This window comes from Adiantum capillus-veneris, chromosome 3 (genome assembly GCF_014529385.1).
Source record: "Adiantum capillus-veneris isolate H3 chromosome 3, ASM1452938v2, whole genome shotgun sequence".
Taxonomy (NCBI): domain Eukaryota; kingdom Viridiplantae; phylum Streptophyta; class Polypodiopsida; order Polypodiales; family Pteridaceae; genus Adiantum; species Adiantum capillus-veneris.
Window position 1 is genome coordinate 12,147,199 of NC_140933.1, and position 18,749 is coordinate 12,165,947.

The window sequence follows — 18,749 nt, forward strand, 5'->3', positions numbered from 1 at the left end:
AAAATGAATGGAACTCTCCTCAATGTAAGTTCTTACATGTTCGATACTGGATGATTCCATTTAACTAGCTCTTTTCTTTTTTTCCCTCAGAGTTTTGTAAATAAATTAAAACACAAAAGGAAATGTAAGTAATAGACATTGGTTTCAAGACGTACAGAAGTCAATAATGGTTTATAAAAATCAAGACGACGGGTACTTAGAATACCAAATGAAGTTTAAATGTTACTTCACAATTAATAGACCATGGGGACACAGTAATTGCAGTAGAAAATAGAGACCAGGGCAAATGATTGGACTGAAGAAAGATACAACACAAAATTGAAGTGGTCCGTTATATATTTTGCAATAAGTATTTTCATGAAGGTAAATTAGAACCGAAGAGAGCGTAGACGTTTATAAGCTAATAAGTGTAAGCGATTAGTGTACGAAACGACTAAAGGCAATACCAACATAAAAATTCACTGTAAGTGTCTATTGAAAAGGGAAAATATATATGGGTGTAATGTTATCAAAGAATATTTTGGAGCAGTGAAAATGGTATGAACAAAATATTGCAAAAATACTAGTAAGCTTATCAATAACATTTACTATCTTTTCTAAATTTAACTCTTAGTGAAATTTTCTACTTTGGTTTATTTGCAATTTGTTTTTTACAACTATCTTTTTTGGATATTGTTTATTTTGTCAAGTAGGTTCTATTTTTTTCGTCTTAAAAGACAAGTATGTTTTATCAAGTATAATGTGCACAAACTAAAATAGGTTCTACATATATGGGTATAATGCTATTAAAGAATATTTTGGAGTTGTGAAGATGGTATGAACAAGATATTGCAGGAATACTAATTAGCTTATTACTAAGATTTACTACCTTTTCCAAATTTAAATCTCAATGAAGTTTTCTAAGTTGGTATATTTGCAGTTTGTTTTTTATAATTATCTTTTTTTGGATATTATTTATTTTGTCAAGTAGGTTATATTTTTTCCGCCTTAAAAGACAAGTATGTTTTATAGTATAATGTATGCAAACTAGAATAGGTTCTATGTGTGAACGCATTTCAAATTGTATTGAATTAAAAGCCACCCACGACAATGTACTATATAAGATGGAGAATAATATAACCGTCTAAATTATCATACTATTATTACTCAATAAAAACTGTAACACTGTAAAAATTGCAACATAATAAATTTCTACTTTAAGATGTTTAGATGGTTTGTGGGGAAGCAATATAGAGTAAGGAGTAGCTTCCTAATTTTTAGGTTTGGCTACGGGCTTTACATTCTGAAATTGTTATGTAAACTCACTTAACCTACGCATATTCAACTCTGTATCGGTAAGCCTGTCGTGCTCCTTGTACCATTCTTCAGTATTTGAAATATCAGAAGGCAGTAGACGATGAATTTTATTGACATAAGCTTGTCTCTCAGTAAGGTGATCCATAAAGAAGATAGAGTCTTGATCGACTGCTCCTTCTGATACTCGAGCATTATCCCATACACATCTTGGCTTATGATATCGATCAAACCTTATATCCAAACCTAAAGGGTTGTCAGCGATAATCTTTCCAAAATGTTCATTAAATAGCCATTGTGGTACGTAATTGAAATTCAGTCGAAGTTCATGCTGCATCCAAGTCTTGAAAATCACAATAGAACAGACTCCAAGTTTCTAATTCGTCATTAAAGCTTTTTTTGCACGTATAGTATCTCTGGAAGGGTGTACCAGTAAATCGTAAGCATCAATATATAGCACGTCACGTGCTAATTTGATATTCCCTTCAGTTGTCTGATTGTGTGCCCACTCAATATTCCGAGGGAAAAATGTTGACGGTTCATTACGAAACTCTGGTTGACCATCTATGAATTCCATGCAAGGAACGTGTTTGGCACAAAATACTTGATGGCCATTGTGTTTGTCAATTTCCATATAACTTTGATTCCACAACAACAAGATGTTGCAGTTGTATATCGAGAAAATATCTTCTTTGTACATTCAGGAGGCAATGCATGGGAATATGCCATTAACTCCATCTGTATCCAGGGAAAGAAAGTTCAATTTCAATGTTGTTTACTAGCAGGAACTGGTTGCATATTTTTTAGTTTCATTCAATAAAACTGGGAGTGCGTAAGTAGATTAATTGTTATACCTAGCAATTACAATCATTTTGTAAAATGAAGGGAGAAAACAACCTATATTCGAAGAAAGTATTATTATATTTCTTATGTTTAATCCATGAAGTTATTTTAGGTCTGTATAGTTGTATTAATTTGTTTATTTTTACCAACTACAAAGTTGAGCAATATTTTTTGTATTGAAGGGTAAGATTTTTTTTTTGGTATATTTAGATATGTTTTTAATTGATAGTCCTATGACTGTATGTTAGTTTGAAGTAATTTTTTGAATGTATTGATTGAATATGATTTCATATAATTAGTTTAACTATATTGAATATGTATTTTATAAATGTACATCAATTGTAAAACTAGAAAGTGAAAGTCAAAAATTTTGCATACCGGAAACAAAAGTTTATTTCTTTTTGCCTCCTATAAATGTAAATTCTAAGCTCCAGATATTACATACTAATACATATTACACTTTGAACTGTAATAAAGAAAAATCAAGCACGAGAAGAATGTTAATATTGAATTAGGAATGCCAAATACATTGTACTAGATTCTATTAGTACTAATTATATTATTGGAGATTATAGAAGTTATTTGGAAACGGCAATTACATTATCAATAAGAAAAATTTTCAAGTCTGCTATATACTAAATTGAAAAGAAGCTACTGTGAAACATGTAATTGTATATTTAAAAATTTACCTCTTCTATAATTTGTACACTGTTTCAAACATCAGTTTTGGAATACAAGTTGTCTAAATTCAGGCTACAACAATATTTACTTTGCTTTTTGAAATGGTTTCTAAGAAGGACAGGCTCGTCGATGATATTCTTATCGTTGTGTTCTATTGGTTCGAAGCCTGGAGGAAATTCCGAAAGTGTTACCTTCTTTGGTTCATGTGTTTCTCTGTACATTGTTTATTCCGTCGAGCAGCCTCTGTGTTTGCTGTTGAAAACGGTGAATTTTTTGTACATGTTTGTACAGAGTCACTGTCGTTCGGTGAAATAAATACTGGTGTAGAGTTGTTTGAACAAGTAATTGTGTTGCTTGGTTCCATTTAGTGGAGTTCCTCTTGAAAGTCTTCTGGAAATCATCATATACATGTTCGTTAAACATTTGACATGGAAATATTTAAAGAACAAATCAACCAGTTCACATACTTGCTTCTATGCAGATTTACAATGTTATTGTAATAAACGTGAAATTCTGTTTTCAAACCGTGGGGAAGAGAAGACATAGAGGAAGAGAGGCAAACAAAGAGAGAGAAGTATATAGTACATAAACTTGTATACAAGAAAACATTTTATTAACTCAATGTGTACGAGGGTGGTTTTTTTAAATTGTTACAAAATGAATTAGAAGAATTAAAACTCACATATCGTTAAATTGATTCAAAAGCATCAAATAATAAATAATTAACACATTCTAAAGTCGATGTTAGTTATTTTACCATTGTAAAAAATACCAAAAAATAAAAATCCTCGTCAATGTGCAAGTATTGGTTTTTTCCATATTCAATACAATACAGTAGAATCAGCAACAAATATAAGAAAATCCCGAAGCTTTTTTATTCATCTCTTGGCCGTAAGCTAGCATCTATATCTACATAGGCACCGTACTGATGAGCATTTCTTAATATGGCATACAACTCATAGAGTGCAGGTCTCTCAATTGGATTTATACGAGTGCAACATTCTGCAAATGTGTATAAAATTCTTACAAAGTCATTTTTCAGATTTTTACCTTCAAACGAAAGGAACTATAAAAGCTTAAAAAGAATTTTCCCCAAAGAATAAATTTTAGCTGCCAAGTTGTAAGCGACATGCTTAGAATTGAAAAATTCAGGAGCAACCCATGAGTACCATCTTCTGTATTCTTCAAAGGTGTCTTTTTTATTATCCGGCAACGATTCATGTACTTTCTTCGTACTTGTACTCGTACTTTTTCACCGATTTGTAATACCTATGTAAACATCTTTTGTTTTCTTAGAGAAGTGTAGGTACATATTCAGTAGTTGTAAGTCATTATGCAAGTACCCATTTGAATGTATGTAACTTACATTCTATTCCGGTCCATTGATAATATCAAAAATATGTGCCTTGAAACGGTCTTTTGTACCAATCCTCTGAGAAAAACTGACATAATGCTTAGGAGGTACAGTCGTGCCTACAGTAATCGATAGCTTTATCCTATTCGTAAGAGCCAAGCCGTTCCAGAAAGGGTATATTACATTAGGCTTTTCTTCATTACGGCAGAGTCCAAGTGGAGATATGATGCCGCTGTGGCTTATAGACATGTTTGTAGCTTCATCGATTGCACGTAATTCTGGCAGAGCAAGAGTTTCTGCAGCATTGAAGATTTTCACTGTGTATATACTCACTATGAATGTGTGTTCCAAAACTTTACACATGCAAGAGTAACTACCATACGCGTGATGGACTCGTTGCAAGTCATCGGTAAAATGGATTTGTTGACGCTATAGTAAAACAATGTGCACATACTGGGAAGGGCCTTCACCATGGTTGACTTTTTTATTCTGCGTATGACTAATATGTTTCTGTTTTTGTTTCCCGTTCGCCTCTTTGAAACTTTTTTTTACAATCGCTCTATATTAGAATCTGCATGTACGCTTTTCTCTAATTGTAAAAATGACTTTTTAACTTCACCAAGAGCTTTAGATATTTTGTTAAGGAAAGCTTTCAAAGAAAGAAAATTATTACAATGTTCAAAGTAAGGCCACGTAGCTTTCAACCTAGCGATACTTGCCTCCTGTAACACCACAAACAGCTCTCACAAGTCGGTGCGAGTAGGCTTGAAAAAAGTTTTCGAGCTCTTGGTCACTGAAAGCCAAACATCTTGTGACAACTGCGGTTACCAAACATTGACGCTCTTCTTTCTCTAAAGTTCTTTTCTCCTTTGAAATTTCCATAGTCTATATTGAAACAGTAAAAATTACGTTAAACAAGTGGAGAGACGGCAAGTTATCTTCCTTTCACCTAAAAAACTATTACAAATTAAAACTTTAAATAGTTTTACATTGAAGAAGTTATTATAAAAGTGTAATATATTATACATGTTGGTTTGTAATACTAATTGGTCAACAAGATTTTTTTTTTCATATACCAATATAAAATTTCGTAGAGTAGTTTGTTTTTCTAAACGTACGCAACATAAATGTTTCTACTACATATATTTTTTGAAACTAATGTAAGTAACTACCGAACGGGACCATTAATATACATTGAAATATTCTAAGAATAAATACATCTAACCAAGATAAAAACATAATCGATAGAAGTACTGACTTTTTATATGCAAGTATGGAATTCTACAGAGTGTTTAAAAACAATGTAAAATGTTCCTGTTGAATAATTTTCTGAGGCAAACAGATATCAAACGATAATATCAGCATGTATTCAAGTGGTATGGAAATACGTTTTTTTTCTGTGTACAATCAAGACACAGTTGCGATATATTAATCTACCAATCAATTATTGGAATATGACTGTTCAACGTAAAAACCATGACTGTAAAAAAATTTGAAAAAATCTTATATACAAATGCAAAATTTTACAAGTTATTTAAAAAAATACACATTATAATGTCCCTGCTGAGTAATCTTTCACAATATCGTAACAAGACACCAAATGAAAATATCGACATGTATTCAAGCATTTCAAAAGTCTAGTTCTTGTCTACGAACGGAACGAGACTAAAAAGTGCATATTGATATGTAAATAGATTATCCAAAAGTATAAAATGCATACTGATTTATGAATAGATTATTTGAAGACAGAATGAGTTTTGAATATAACAGTTTTTGCTACAGAATTCAAGCAAACTTCTTATACACGTTTGTACAGTTCCATAAAGCAAATTATTTTCAAAGGGTATACAACGTATATATTTCTACTAGATAAAAAATTTAGAGCAGTGCAAGTGACGCCAGGCGAAAACATTGACGTATATTCAAGTATTATAGAAACATTTCTTTTGGCTAAAAAACAACGTAGCCATGAAATGTACATACCAGATGGAAAGCAAACATGCAAGGGAATATTGGAAGGAAGAACAACTTTCAAATGGAACATTCACCTTACAGTATTCTAACTTGACTGTTCAATGTAAAAATTCACTCTATGTAAATAAATTTGCATCTGTTTACAAATCATCTGGTCACTTTCAGCATATATAGTGCAAAAAACACACACTTCTAAATTGTACACTCCAAAAAATAAGCATTGGAAACTGAAACCATTAGCAACATTGAATATGATGTAAAAGATTGTACATATTTAATTTAAAAGCACTACTAAGTCTTCAAGAGAAGACGTTAGAGTGCAATTAAACATTGTTTCTTTTCTCTGTTGCACTATTTTGTCTTTGGAAAACGTAATAGTGCGCTTATATGCACATTTATTTCCTTTTGAGAACACAATCAAGTCTTCGAAAGAAGACATTGACGTGTATTTGAATATGAAAAGATTTTACCCGCACAACTACGTCCTGAGAATAGGACAGTAGAGTGCATTCCAAAAGAAAAAAAAACTAAATGTAGATATATTTAAAATCGAAGTTTACCTTATATAACATTCAAAGTTTAAATATTTTTTCTTTGTTTAGTCTCAATGAACTATTATCAATATCAAATTTTTTCTGTTGATATGACTACATCACTATATGAAAGAACCATAAGTTTTCTACAAAGAAAAACAAAGAACTTGAAATTTATGAATCAAAATCTAATTTAAATTTGTATTCAGGTCACAATACATTACATGCATCCATTCACTGGAAATTGTTGTTAACATGTATACCATCTTCACATAGTTTAGATAAATATTCTTTCTATTTTTCCCCTCCCTCTCTCTCTCTCTCTCTCTCTCCCTCTCTCTCTATTTTCATAAATGTATAGAAACAAGATTTGAAAAATGTTTAATTTTCCCGTTCTCTATTTTCATAAATGTATAGAAACAAGATTTGAAAAATGTTTAATTTTCCCGTTTTTGAAGTTTATACTTGATTGGAAGACTTGAAGATGGTTCAATAGAGTAGGCAAACCTTGGAAGTTTTGATCGCATAGAATATTTACTAATTTAAATTCTAAGGTGCTAAAGCATGAAAGGAAGAATACGTGTTGGAGTCCAATTTAAGTCTTTTATGCAAACAACGAATATGGCTAAAAATGAATCAATCTGTAGTGTGGGGAGCCTAGTATGTTGGAGACTCAACTGCTTATCCATCAAATATTCACCATCTAGTCTTTAGTAGTACCTTCACTGGAGAGAAACCAGTATTGGACGCCTCCGATTGCATCAATCCAATTGAACTTGGACTATGTGGAAAGTTGTGATTGGGAAAGAAGAGTAAATATGGTTTCATTACTCTGAATATTTTATGTTTTTTAGGTAGCAGAGGTCAAAGTGACTTAATTATACAAGGCTGCAGACATGGTCCATTGCATTAGCAAGAAAAAGGGTCCACTTTGATAATTCATTCTATGATGTCAGGTGGATGCAGACTTTGCCCCTGCCCCCATTGTGCATCATGCATTTTTTCATAAGAACTCGCTTTGCATTTGCTGCACCTATCCCTACTATCTTGGTGACACTTTAATAGAAACCAGTTTAATGCATTCATCATGGGAGAATCTGCATCATATGATTAATGCATCTTTTCATAGTATCGTTCATATGATTAAGGCTGGCTCATTAGCAACATATCCTCCACTGTTGCCAAAGCAACAACATTCATGGACAAGGATGAGGCCAGGCAAATGGTTTAAGCAGACTTAACCATGAGATTGCAGGTCTTGCTGAATGAGATCCCTGCACAGTTGCATCCCTTTGTGAGAAGACTAATCCAAGCATTAATAGATGGCAAGTTGCGAAGAACATAGGGCTACCCAAAACAACCCTCTTGGCTTTGTACTCTCATGTGCAGTTTTATGTAGGCTTGCAGTGAGGTAGACGTTATGGCAACCGCTTACTTGGACACCATGCACATAGTTCCTCATTATCTTGCCATCGTGGGAATGGCGAGGGTGTTTGGCCAATAAAGAGCAACCACGCGTCTTTTTGCACTCTAAGGCAGCCATGTACAAGTGAGGAGATTTGTGCGTTGAAGCTAGGCAAGATCGGAGATACAAATGGAGAACCCCTGCAATAGCCTCTACTGCAACTGTACTATCTTTCTATGTCACATTGATGACCTTGGTTGAGAAGACGGATCGTGTTTTTGAGCATAAGAAATAGTTTTGTGGGTGCTAAGTATGCAAAAACAAAAAAGCATAAAAAACTCACTCGCATCAACGTAGCACTCATGCATCCAAATGTTTTCTTCCTCCTTATGCATGCTAGCATGAATATTACTAATGAAGACGTAGCCTACATATTTCATGGGGCTCGTATACTTATACACAAACCTTTCAAGCTTCACATTGTACCAATTTCTATGAGCTCCTATAACAATGGTCAACTGATGGCACCAACAATATTACCCAAATAACTTTGTCAAAGGAATCAACCATGCAAACACATTGTTCTTTGTCTGATGGAATGCTATATTTCTTCTCATGTTACTAACATACATTTGCCTCTGGTTCTCTAGACCCGCATAACACCATGCATTGAGCACATCAAAAATTTTGACAGTTACATCTATTGAGAACTGTTTGCTTGGGGAGCCTTGCCATACATATCCTCTTAAAGTGCAGTTCAACAAAATATGTATAGGGAAATCATTCCCTTACATTCGCTGAAACCATCCCAAAAATTTCTAGCCCTGTTCCTATAGGCGAACATAAGCTAGGTAATCAAAGGCACTAGCGCTGGCTTAAAGAATTGAAAACTAGCTACAAAAAAACGTGGATTTGGCATGCAAAATGCAACAGAATTATCATGTAAACCAGGGCTGAAAATGCAGCTTTCAATGAGGCCGATGATAGAAATCAACGAAAGCACTTACCTCTGTTGCATCAACGCTTTTAGTTTTTAGCAGTTAGATTCCGTACTGCAGCCCCCAAACCTTGTAGATCTGACCTTCCCGCAGCAGATCCTCACGACATGGTAAGGTCAGCCAATGTTTGTAGATTCAGCCCGCTGTTCATAGATTTCAACATCTGCGTCTCATCGTTGCATCGTCGTCATCATCGTCGTCATTGACGTAGAGTCAAAATTCAGTAGTTACAAGATTTGCAGATTTCAGTCCTTAGTGTTTTCAGTTCAGCCCGTCTCATCATCGTCTTCATCGTGGTTGACATCGTCGACAAGCCCATTGCATTGTAGATGTTTGTGCAATCAGTAGTAGATTGGCCTCACCATAGTGAGTGGGGCCTTTGGAAGAAGGTTTGACAATATTTTGGTGTCGTACTCTGGGATATCCCCACGATTTACAGCCATCTCAAAGGTTGAATTTCTTTAGCTATGTAAAAAATTAACAACCTTCATGTGACTAGTCCTTAGAATATCTTTCTTGTTTGGTATCATGATTTCTTTTGGATCTAATTGGATAGAGTATCTTCTCTAGTTTTGGTGACTTGTTGAATGCTACAGACTTAGCTTTGTTGGAATGAACAATTGAAAGCTTGCTACAAAAAATGCAACGTGCGAGCATGGGCGTTATCTGTCAGCTTGTGGAATAGCTAGGCCGGGGTCTCGCTTTATAGGCATCCTCAGATAGAGGGTCATCTTGGGGCTTTGACTCGATTGCTAAAAGATGGAAGCTCTAGATAAGTCCTTGTCTCTGTAAAGGACGTGGTTCCAAATGTAGGCTCACGATGCTTGCGGACTCCAGTGGTGGTTACCTCAGATTGGAACACTTCGACTCTAGATTAATGGCTACTGTTTGCTACGAAGATGTAGATTCAGGCCTTTCCATTTTTAGCAACAAGCTCATTGCGGAGACTCTCAATGTGATTTTTCTCATCTACCTACTAGTAATGACGATGGCACTGTGTCTTACAGCCTTGCTGGAGGTAAGGTGATAAGGTATTACACTAGGAGAGTTGTGGAGAAATGAGCAGTTTTGAAGGTGCCATTGCTGACTTAAAGAACTGAAAACTAGGTACAAAAAACGTAGATTTGGTACTCAAAATGCAACAGATTTATCATGTAAACTAGGATTGAAAATCCAGTTTTCAATGAGGCCGATGATAGAAAACAATGGGAGTACTTACCTCCCTTGCATCATCATTTTTAGTTTTCAGCAGGTAGATTCCATATCGCAGCCCCCAAACTTCACATATCTCACCTTCGCGCAGCAAATCATTGCCGCACGGTCAGATTAACTATCGTTTGCACATTCAGCCCGCTATTTGCAGATTTCAACATTTGCATTTTCAACGCATTGTCGTCACATCATCGTCATCGCCGTCGTCACCGATGTAGAGTCAAAATTTAGTAGGTACAAGATTTGCAGATTTCAGCCCTTAGCATTTTCAGATTTCAGCTTGTTGTTCTTTTTTCCGGTGTTTTCTCCAATGCAAGGCTGATTTGTGTATGTGAGGCTATGGACCCTCACTTATGACTTTCTCATCCTTTACCCTGATAATTTACAGAGGGGAATCTCATGGAGGATGCATGGTACGGAGCACTGCTCTTAATTGCTATAGGAATCTCTCAAAATTGAGCCAAATTGGAATCACAATATTTATCAGTCCTAAGCCTTTCTTTGTTTTCAATGCATCTTCCATTGCCTATTCCGACATGGTTTCACAATCTTGGGTGTCTCGATAGCCTTGGGTGCTTGTGTGGAGGATTGAGAATGCATAGCATTTTCCTCAAGTGCTAGAGGATCCTCTCGATATTGAACCAAATCGGTGTTTATCGGATCAGAAGCCTTTCTTTGTCTTCATTGCATCTTCTACCGCCTATTTTGACATGCTATCACAATTCTTGTTGTCTCGAGAGTCTGGGACGCTCAAGCGTTTACTAATTTGGTGAGTTCTAGACTTGATTCAAAGAGAAGAAGCTTGCTTTTTTTTTTCAACGTCTTCTCCAATTCCGGGCTAATTTGGGTATTGTGGAGATTATGGACGCTCACTTATGACTTCCCCGTCTTTAATACTTGTTTACCCCAACCTCTTTACAAAGAGGAATCTAATAGAGGATCCAAGATATGGAGCGCTCTTCTCAAGTGTTCGAGGATCCTCTTGAAGCTGACACAAATCAGGGAGTCGAGTTGTTCATCTGATCTCAAGCCTTTCTTTGTGCCATTGCATCTCCTACTGCCTATTCTTAACCTAGTATCACAATCCTTGGTGTATCGACAGCTTTGGATACTCGACTGTGGGCTAATTTGGTGCAATTTTCATCTTGATTGGAAGAGAAGAAGTTCGTGAAGGAGTACGAGCGGAAGTGCGACGCAAGAGAGAGTGCGAGAAGAAGAGCACGACGATATGGTGAACTCGCTCTACTGTAATGTGTAGAGCATAGTGAGTTCTTATTAGGTTTTTACAAAAGAATATGTGTACATACCTGGCGGCCTGCCCACTTACCTGGGCGACCACATTGGGATTTATACCCCAACAACCTCCCACTTAAAGTCCAATGTGGTACTTTAAGTGTGAGAGAAGCTACTATACAAGCTAATATACAAGAGATGTAGAGAAGTGATGTACTACCCTACACCTAACTGCTTGCGAAAATGCGCAAAGCTCTCTGAGGGAAGTCCTTTTGGAAGTAGATCAACAAGATTTTCTGTGGTGTGAACTTTGACAAGCTGAAGTTGCTTATCCTCAAGCATTTGCCTGATGAAATGATACTTCACATCCACATGCTTTGTCTTTGAGTGATAAACTGGATTGCGAGCCAATTGTATAGCACTTTGACTATCACAATATAACACAGGCATCTCTTCTTTGATTCCCAAATCTGTTACTAGTCGATTAAGCCAAATTGATTCTTTGCATGCCGCTGATGCTGCAACATATATCAGCCTCTGTAGTAGACTGAGTAACACAATCTTGTAATCTAGAACGCCATGATACTGCTCCACCAGCCAATGTAAAGACATACCCTGACGTAGACCTTCGGTTGTCTAAGTCACCTGCATAATCTGAGTCTGTAAAACCCTTTACACTTAGCTCCTGACTCCCATAGCATATACGCATACTCTTTGTAGCTTTCAAGTATCTCAATATTCCTTTCACTGCCTCCCAATGTTTCTTGCCTGGGTTTGACATGTATCGACTTACTACTCCCACAACAAATGCAATGTTTGGGCGAGTAGCAATCATTGCATACATCAAACTACCCACTGCAGACGCATATGGAATCTTATCCATTTCAGCCTGTTCTTCCTCAGACACAGGACAATCTTGTTTGCTAAGTTTCACATATGGTGGCAATGGAACACTCAATGCCTTTCCCTTCTCCATATTGAAACGTTGCAAAACCTTGTCAATATACTTTGTTTGAGATAACCAAATCAACTTCTTTGATCTGTCTCTCTCAATGCGCATACCAAGTATATGACTTGCCTCACCCATGTCTTTCATGTCAAACGATTTTGCCATCTTTGACTTCAAAGCTGAAATTTCTTCCAAGTGCTTGCCAGCAATCAACATGTCATCCACATACAAAATAAGGATCAGCCAGCTGCCATCCTTAGCCTTCTTTGTATATAGACAGTGATCGAACTCACTACGTTTGTAGCCTTGAGAAAGCATAAACTTGTGGAACTTATGGTACCATGCCCTCGGTGATTGTTTTAAGCCATAAAGACTCTTTAACAACTGGCATACCAAATCTTCCTTGCCTTTCTCAACAAACCCTTCTGGCTGCTGCATGTAAATTTCCACATCTAAATCACCATGCAAGAACGCTGTCTTGACATCCATTTGGTGAAACACCAAATCTAATATGGCAACCAATGCAAGAAAGCATCTCAATGTAGTCATCTTGACCACTGGAGAGAAGACTTCATCAAAGTCAATGCCTTGTTCTTGCTTAAAGCCCTTGGCAACAAGCCTTGCTTTGTACTTTGGCTGACTATCATGAGCGGTGATCTTATACCTATAAACCCATTTACAAGGTAGAGCCTTTTTGCCCTGTGGTAATTTAACTAGCTTCCATGTCTGGTTTTTATGCAGAGCTGTCATCTCTGACTGCATGGCCAATTGCCAATTCCCGGAGTCCTTCATTTGCAATGTTTCCTTGTAACATGAAGGCTCATTGCAATCAGCCAGCATGACATAGTTCATAGATGGAACAAACCGATCAGGAGGTCGCATGATACGTCCAGATCTACGCAAAATAGGTGGCTCAGGCTCAGCCACAACCTGTGGTTCCACTCTATCCTGTCCGTGCTCCTCTTGAGCCCTGACATTCTGTCTTGCACGTGCAGGTCCATCTTCTTGGAAGACAACTCTTCTAATCTCCTCAACCCTCTCTGGTTTAGAATGATATTTGGCTTCATTAAAGTGAACATCATTGCTGCGGATAACCTTTCTGGATTCGGGATCCCAAAGTCTGTACCCCATCTCACCAGAATTACCATAGCCTAGAAATATGCACTTTTTACTCTTTGGCTCAAGTTTGTTCCTAAATTCCTTTGGAACGTGAGTATATGCCTCACAGCCAAAGACTCTGAGATGCTTGTATGAGGGCACCTTGCCTGACCATACCATCTCTGCCACTGAATCCTTTTGCAAAACCTTGCTAGGAGATCTATTTATAAGATGAACAGCTGTTGATACAGCTTCAACCCAAAACCCATTTGACAGCTGTGCATTAGACAACATACTTCTGACCTTCTCTTGTATGGTCCTATTCATCCTCTCAGCAACACCATTTTGAGGAGGATTGTAAGGAGCAGTAAGTTCACGTTTTATACCTTTTGACTCACAAAAATCCTGAAAGGCCTTTGAAACATACTCTCCACCATTGTCAGTGCGTAAGCATTTAAGCTTCTTGCCCCTCTGATTCTCCACAAGTGTCACAAACGTTTTGAAAACAGTAAACGCTTCATCCTTGTGCTTGAGAAAGTAAATCCATACTTTCCTCGAGTAATCATCTATAAATGTCATAAAGTAAGAAGCTCCCCCTGGAGGTAGGTTAGGCATAGGTCCACACAAATCACTATGAACAAGTGCTAACTATGTATCTCTTCTACTGCTTCTATGCTTATGTGGCTGCTGTGTTTGCTTACCATACAGACAATGTTCACAGAATTAAAAATCATAAAATGAAAATCCAGGCAAATAACCAGAACGAGACAAGATTTCCATTTCCTTCTTGGACATATGTCCTAACCGGCTATGCCACAAAGAAACGTTCGGCTGCTCGGTTACATTGATTACATTTTTAGAGACATTTGATACATAAATCATGTAAAGTCCTCCAGACTTTACTCCATGTGCTACTGTCATAGAACCCTTGGGTATCTTCCACATGTTCTGTCCAAAAGTGGTGACGTAGCCAGCATCATCAAGTAAACCTGTGCTGATCAAGCTCTTTGTAATTGTGGGAACATGTCTCACATTTTTCAGCGTGAAAGAAGAGCCATTCTGAAACTTCAATTGAACATCTCCAACACCTAAGATCTCACATGTCTGCCCATTGCCTAGCCGAACATGATCTTTAGTGGTCACTTAAGAGGTAAACCACTCCTTGTTTGGAGACACATGAAGTGATGCCCTTGAGTCTATAATCCAGTCACTCAGTGCATGTCCATCAGATGCTGTGAGAAGAGCTGAGTCCATTGTATTCTTCAAGAAGTAGATGTCTCCTGACACTAGACTGTCATCCTCTACAACAGTGTTTGTCACATTTATTTCTTGAATCTTCACTGAGGACTTGTTCTTCTCACCATGGTCTTCAGCTTTCTCTTTGTCTTTTTCTGCTTTCCATTCTCTGTAGTCTCTTTTCATGTGACCCTTCCTGCCACAATGGTAGCATTCTATGTCACTCTTGCCTTTAGCATTGCGAGACTTGCTACGAGACTGATTCCTCTTTCCACCTTTGTACTTTTCTTTGGTCCTTCCCCTGACAACTAAGGCTGTTCCTTTGCCTTTGTCCATTGTCTTTCTATTGGTTTCTTCAGTAAGCAGACTGCGTTCTACACTTGCTATGGTGAAACCATCTGGAGGTGCATAATTACTCAAAGCTGTGCGAAAAGTGTCCCAACTTTCCGGCAATGTGATCAACAGGAACATAGCTCTAACAGATTCATCAAACTTGACACCTTGAGCTGACAACCGACTGTAGATGGTGTTGAATTCATTCAGATGATTGGACATAGGTGTCCCTTCTTTCATCTTCAAGTCAACAAGCTTCTTAAGCCAGTATACCTGTGAAGCTGCACTCTGCTTCTCATAAAGATCACTCAGCTTTGTCCATGCTTCATAAGCCGACATCTCGTCTGCTACATTGAAGTAAACGCTTTCTGCCAAAGTAAGCATAATGGTAGAGAGTGCCAATTCATCCATTTCGCTCCATTCATCTTCGTCCATATCTTGTGGTTTTATCCCCTTGAGCTTTATAGGTTTTATCTGCTTCTTTTGTACCAACACGTGCCAAATCTGTTTCTTCCACAATGGGAAATTGGTTCCATCCAGCTTCTTGATATTGTAAAGAGCAGTGTCCTGTGATCCAGCCATAGCTACGCTTCACAATAGTTTACTTTCCTGGGAAAAATTCGGCAGAGTTTCCCCTGTAAACGGAGCTCTGAACCAATATCAACCTGTCAAATGAACCAAGAAAGCTTCAAATTTTGCAGAAATTTTGGCAGAGTCTCCTTTGTAAAATGGCTCTGGTGTACTCAAAAACAGACCAAAAACAGCTAAAAAAACCATTGTCTCTCTAACACTGTAAGCTGTGGGTAAACCTGTCTTGCACGTGTACTGTCTCTCACTGTCCTGTCACTGTCCTGTAAGCATAGACTACGACAATGCCTCAACGGCAGTAAAGCAAAGATGCAATCCCAACTGTCTAACTCATAGTCAATACATCCTAGCTGCCTATCTAAGGGTGCTCGAGGGATCGCTCCAAGACCTGTATCACCGAAAGGATCTCGACATTCGAGAATCCCCCAGCTCAATAAAACCTCACTCGACCCTCAAAAAAGGCTGCAGTAAATCTAACAATACATAGACTTCCCACAAAGTCATACATCCACAAATTTCCCACTGTATGCTATAACCGCTGCGGCGGTTGTTTGCTGCGTGACTCACATCCCGCAAACCCTCAACAAACATACATCATCTCTGACAATACATCCCATGTGGAAGTGCCTGCAATGTCAGGATGAAATCTAGAATATCAAGCAGCAAACACAAGCTACCTGATGAACTAGTGGATGTCGCCTACAGTCTGTGTGTAGATGCGCCCGTGTCGTATGTGACACGCCTCCAAGAACTGTGAGACGTCCTTCGATGTGTAGACAGCCACGAATCAGCACTCTGGAAGTGCCGATATCCTCAGCTCCTGCAGTCGTAGGCCGAAACCCCAAATTTGCAGAGTTGGATCTATACCCGCCGAGACCACGTAGTCAAAAATGGCCTGCGCAGAACTTTGTCGAAGCCGAACAGTGACCGAGATGACCTCAGAATGAAATTCTGAGAACACCAAGCCCCTCGGGCTATCCCACAGGATTTGGGGCCGTGTCTTCGCATGTCGAATCTCACTCCAATCTGAGCAGGTGACTCTGGCTACCTGCAAATGCTGCCCCGAGCCTCGATCTGAGCTTTGATACCAGTTGAAGGAGTACGAGCGGAAGTGCGACGCGAGAGAAAGTGCGAGAAGAAGAGCACGACGATATGGTGAACTCACTCTATTGTAATGTGTAGAGGATAGTGAGTTCTTATTAGGTTTTTACAAAAGAATATGTGTACATACTTGGCGGCTTGCCCACTTACCTGGACAACCACATTGGGCTTTATACCCCAACAGTTCGGTGTTGTTTTCTTGGATTTTTCTCCAATTCGAGGCTGATTTGGATATATAGAGGCTATAGAACCTCGCTTACAACTTTCCCGACTCTTACCTTTGTTCATTATAATGTTCAAGAGTAGACTGATATGGTTCATGTTTGAACTTGATTGAGAGAGAAGAAGCTTGTTGTTTTTTTTGGCATTTTCTCCAAGTCGAGGTTGATTTGAGTACGTGGAGGCTGTGGAACCTCCTTTACAACTTTTCCTTCTCATACCTTTGTTTACCGCGATCTCTCTTTACAAAGGGAAACCTTGTGGAGCATTCATGATGCGAAGCACTGTTCTTGAGTACTAGAGGATATTCTTAAAGTTAAGCCAGATTAAAGTCAAGGGGCTCACCCAATCATAAGACTTTCTTCATCTTCGTTGCATCCTCAATTGCCTATTCTGACATGGTGTCACAACCCTTGATGTCTCGACAATCTTGAACACTGGAGTGTAGGCTGATTTGGTGTTGTTTTGGACTTGATTGAGTGAGGGGAATCTTGTTGTTCTTTTTTTGGCATTTTCTCTGATGAAGAGCCGATCTGGGTACGTAAGGCTATGGAAACTCACTTATGACGTTTCCGTAGAACCTCGCTTATGAATTCTCCGTCCTATACTCTCATTGACTCCGACCTCGCTTTATAGAGGGGAATCTCACAAGATGCAGAGCACTGCTCTCGAGTGTAGAGGATCCTTTCAAAGTTGAGTCAACTTGGAGTCAAGGTGTTGCCATATTGAAAGTCTTTTTTTGTCCTCATTGCATCTTCCACTGCCTATTCTAACATGGTATTACAGCCCTTGGTGTTTTGACAATCTTAGACACTCAAGTGTTGGCTGATCTGGTGCTGTTTTTTTTTGTTGAGAAAAAGATCCTATGAAACTACCCATAGGGCTACAACCACCTCTTCTAGAGAGGGCTACAACAATCATAAGGGTGAGACTCTCCCAATGAAAAAACAACATATGTACAATCAGGCTAAATAAAGAGATGGGAGGAGGGAAAAGTCACATAAGTGGACGGTAGTGCCATCTCAGCACACCCTGGACCATGGTGAACAAGAGTCGAAGGAAAGCTCCAGCAAGCGGTCAGAGCTGCCTTGGAGTCTCTTGAGCTGTTCTCTGAGAGTATGGATCAGCTCTAGCCACAGATCTCGAACAGTCTCTGCTGGTGGTACAGGGCGAGCCTCAAAGATGCAGAAGCAGCGAGCCCGCCAGATGAACCAGAGTGTCAAGCCGCAGATGAGCTCCCAACACTCCTCTCTCTCACTATACCACTCCTATGGAGTAAGCTCTGTAGCAGCCTGGAGTGTAGGTCGACCGCCCTACATCATTATCATCCTGCTAGTGGAAGGTAGCTCAAATTGAAGTGCATGGCCCATGAGAGTGGACCAAGCAGCTGGCCCCCAAGTGTACTGCCGTGTCGTGGAAAGAGCTGGCATCAGCCGAAGGACACAAAGCCAAATTTGTTGTGCCAAAGGACAGTCCCAAAGACAATGACGCTGACTCTCCATAAGATGGTCACAAGCTGCACATGCTACAAGGAGACTACGGTGTGCAAGCCAGCTCCCAACTCCTGTAGCTCGATGTGCAACCAACCACTAGAACAAAGTGACTTGTTGCGGCTATTTGGAGTCCCACATCCTCACCCAAATAGCTGACAAGAACTACTTGGGAAACCTTCACCTAGTCATTTGCAATGGTATTACTA